Here is a 4578-nt window from a genome sequence, read left to right on the forward strand (position 1 = left end):
ATTGCTTGGCAGATGGTTTCAAGCAGGTGTTCTGGATCCATGTTGGGTTCTCAGAGGGTTTCGCACATCCCGTACATTTGTTCAGTGCTGGTGCCACTGACCACAAAGTTGTCAGTCACTATGGGACAGCCAATGAGGTCTAGAGAGCAAATGAAGGGCTTAAAGATCTTTGGGTCCAACCCAGCAATTACTGGCTCAGTGTAGTAGGGTCCAAACCATTTCCCATACGAGAGGTTGGCCTCCATGCTCATGAGGGTATAAGGCTTGATCTGCCGACCTTCTTTCAACACATACAGGTTCAGCTCGAACTTGAGCTGCTGACATCTGTGTCTGGCCCAGCCAGGACTATGTACAGCTGGTCACCCATAGGAAAGATCTTCTGGAAGTCTGTGGTCACCATCTGGGCCTGGGTCCCAAAACATCTGTCACAGCGATGGCTGCACAGTTCTCCCCCTTCATGGCCATGATGGCCCCTCCGTTATAAGACATAGGAGACATGACTGCTGCATATTAGGACCCCCGAATGCTTCCGCAATTCCAGTAAACCAGTACTATCTGCTTTTTTATAGATCAAGAAAGCCAGGCTAAGAGAAAATTGGTCTAGTCCAAGTTTATATAGCCAGTTAATAACAGAATCAGATTGGGGCTTTGGTTCTCCAAAACAGCCCACTGAGTTAGATGTGACCAGTCTAAAATATTCAGAATAGCATTAATTTAAGTTACATGTTTTTATATACAAAATCAGTAAAGGGATTAAATGTGTGGCATAATAATAACTCATGATAATATTTGAAATAATTGTATCTACAATAACATACTATACCAATAGGTTCCAAACTTCTTTGAAGAGATGAATCACTTGAGTGTTTATTTCAAAAAGACCAAACATGAAGTGGGATCCCCAAGTTCAACCCAGGCTTATTGAATGAAAATATCCAAGGTTGAGGTTTGATGATTTATACACTAAGAAATTCCCCAAGAGATTTTTAGCTCCAGAGAAATTTGGGCATCAGTGGTTCAAATCAATTACAAAATAATTTAATCAATTAGTCTAATCTCAAGTTAGTACATTTTTAAGTGTGGAATTATTAAACATGTTTTAAGATAATGTATATAGCAAGATAGAATTTAAATAACATAAAGCAAGAAGTTTCAACCAATTGTAATGTAATAATGGCTTATAAGACACTTAAAAATGCTCAAAAGAAAGGAATTAGGATGGTGAAGAAATACAAAACTGTAAAGAATGACAAAGTAGATTTGTGATGCTTAAGAGGGAAAGAAGGAGTTTCATACCTCTCTTAAAGTATTTTAAGTTTCATCCTGAAGAAGAGAGATAATATTCTTTAACTAATGAATAGCAGATGCTCATTAGATATTAGAGGAATAAGTGAGTGAGCAAATGAATTAATAGAACCAGTGAGTAGAAGAAGAATCAAAGGATTGAATTTAAAGGAAATTTGAGCAAGCACTTTTATTAGGAAAACACTTTGTTAAAATACCATTGCCATTTTGGAAAATGTATACTGGCAGGAAGTTTTAAAATTCAATAGGAGACATTCTTTAAGGAGAGTTTTATTTAAACTGAGAATATAAACTCGTAATGGAATCCATGCAAGAAAGGATCAATGAAGCACTGTTTGTTGTGATGAACAGAGAGATTTGTAGATCGCTCACAAGTTCTTGTAATAGCAACACTTCATCCAATAATTTACAAAATTATTGAAATGGGAGGGAAGAAATGATATCAGTTATAAAACGTGTAAAATTCTACAGAAGACAGGGATCATTTAAATATTTGCTGTTGTGATGGAGACAAGATTTATTTACATATGAGCATTCCACCCTCCTCTCCTTGCAACTAAAGAGAATTTTCCTTTGCCTTGTAAATTACTCTATCCTACCCTCTACCCCTATTTGGAAAGTTTGAACCCCTCTGTGCCCCCTGAATTTCACTCTCTCTCTCCCAAATATGTCTGTCCTAAATTTTATTATTTCCTTGCTTGTCATTTTACTTTTATCTCTGCTATGGTTTGAATGTGTCTGCTCCAAAATTCAAGAGACGCCAATGTGATATGATTAAGAGAGATTTAGAGTGATTCTTTTAGAAGTGGTTAGGTCATGAGAGCTTCTCCCTCATGAATAGCAGTAGGTGCCCTTATAAAGGGGCTTGAGAGGGGGAATTTTCCCCTTCTTGACCTTCCACCTTCTGCCATGTTATGACATAATATTTCCTTCACTCCAGAGGATGCAGCCCTCACCCGACACCAAATGCCAGTGACTTGATACTGGATTTCCATCCTCTATAACTATGAGGGATACAATTCTGTTCTCTAGAAACGACCTAGTCAGTGGTATTCTGTTACAGCAGCACAGATGGACTCTGATAACCTTACACGAATGGATCCCCAATATTTTAGTTTTTTATGAAATTCATATAAAACACATAAAACATACACATTCTTTAGTGTTTTGCTCACTTTCCTCAACATATTACTTGAGACCCATCACGTTAATGTGCACTGCTATAGTTCATTCATTTTCATTGCTATATAGTAACAGATTGTATATCACCAAATTCAGATGCAAAGTGATGCTATCCATTAAAAACACTCCCATCAAGAGCATATGGGAGTTTACTACCCATTTGCTTTCTAAAACCTTTGAAGTCAAACTTTTTACATTCAATATGGTAGGTGTGAAATTCTCTGTATTTTTAAATTGAATTTTCCTGATGTGTAATGAAATTGATGCTTTTTAAATGAGTTTGTTTCCTTCTCTGCAAAATGTCTTTAAATGTCATTTGCTTATTTTCCTATTTGGTTGTAAGAATTTTTCTTATAGAATTTTAGGCTTTCTTTGTCTAAACTGAAATTTTATCTACAGCTTTGTTGATGATAGAGTACAAAATATTCTCAAGTGCCCTATTTTTCCATATCCTTAATAAATAAAATTTTAAATTTCACTATAATTCCTCATTTGTGAAGTTTATGGATCATATGCTTTTGGGGCCTTATTTAAAAAATTGTTTCCTATGACAAGATCATAAAGAAATTTTCTTGTATCCTATGTTTCCTATTTCTGTCCAAAAATTTAAAAATCTATCTCTTACACTTAAGTTTTTAATCCATTTGGACTTTATTTTGTTATGTAATGTAAATTCATGTCACAAATGCCATTTATGGAAATCCACACTTTCCCCATTAATCCGAAATTATAACTTCTTCCACATATAAAGTTTTCAAATATTTAAGTATATCATATATATCTATGTTGTTTTATCTATCTTTATACCTAAGCCATACTGTATTTATTATAGCTTTATAGTATATTAGCATATCAGGTAGGACAAGTTTATATCTTGCTCATTTTCAGTCATGCCATAGTTATTCCTGGGCATTTGTTCTCTGTATAAGCTTCGAAATCTTACTATGAAGTCCTATAAATAATATTTGTTGGAATGTTGATTAGAAATATTTAATATATAGATCATTGGATAAATAGCTAAAAATTTAAGATATTAATGTTTGATAACTTTGAATATGATGTACCTATATATTTATATAGATCTTTGTTTTTTATAATAATATTTGATAATTTTCTCCATATAGATCTTATACATTTTATTGTACATTTTATTTCTGTTCCTTTTATTTTAGTCAATATTATAAATTGTATATTTTATAATTATATATAGCTTCCGTAATAAATTATAAATTTGTTAAATTACGACTTTTGACCATTGGTTTCTGGCATACAGAAATAAAGTTTACATTTCTTTGCTGATATTATGCATGATAAAAATCATGAGCTCCTTAATTATTCTAAAAAATTTTCTGTGTATTTGGGGGGGTTCTGTATAAAAAATAACTGACTGAAACACAATCGGTGGGTTTTATGGCATATAAAGTATGCCTTCATAAAACTGTTTTTTTAAAAAGACAATCTTGTTGATCACCTGCTGTGTATAAGACTAGGATCTGTGCACTAAGATTTTTTTTCTTTAATTGGTTATGAATATTCATGGGGTATAAAGCAAATTGTCACCACTAGTGCTTAAGATGTGATGGCCAGATCCATACTGGCAGCATGCCCCTTACCACAAATTGTGATTATACCCTCTTTAATTGGTTATGAATATTCATGGGGTATAAAGCAAATTGTCACCACTAGTGCTTAAGATGTGATGACCAGATCCATACTGGCAGCATGCCCCTTAACACAAATTGTGATTATACCCCATGTTCCTCACCCAATTATCCCCCCAGTTATCCCCAACCTCCCTCCGCATCCCCCTTTCCTCATTCTACTTTGTATCCCTAGGTATGTTCTCTCTCTCTGCAAGTCCAGCACACGGCTGTCATCTTTCCTTCCTTCTTCCTCTCTTAGCTCCCACTTATGCGTGAGTACATGTGGTATTTATTCCTCTGTGCTTTGCTTATTTCACTCAACATAAGTTTCTACAGGCTCATCCATGTTGTTGCAAATGGGAGAATTTCATTCTTTTTTATGGCAGAGTAGTATTCCATGGTGTATATACACCACAGTTTCCTTATCCAATCATCTGTTGATGGACAT

General features: G+C 34.5%; 1 pseudogene; it reads right to left on the reverse strand.

Annotated features, from left to right (window-relative positions):
- Positions 1-8: 8 nt before the first annotated feature.
- Positions 9-498, reverse strand: LOC103583624 (annotated as a pseudogene).
- Positions 499-4578: the final 4080 nt, after the last annotated feature.

This window comes from Galeopterus variegatus, unplaced genomic scaffold (genome assembly GCF_000696425.1).
Source record: "Galeopterus variegatus unplaced genomic scaffold, G_variegatus-3.0.2 Scaffold24954, whole genome shotgun sequence".
Lineage (NCBI taxonomy): Eukaryota > Metazoa > Chordata > Mammalia > Dermoptera > Cynocephalidae > Galeopterus > Galeopterus variegatus.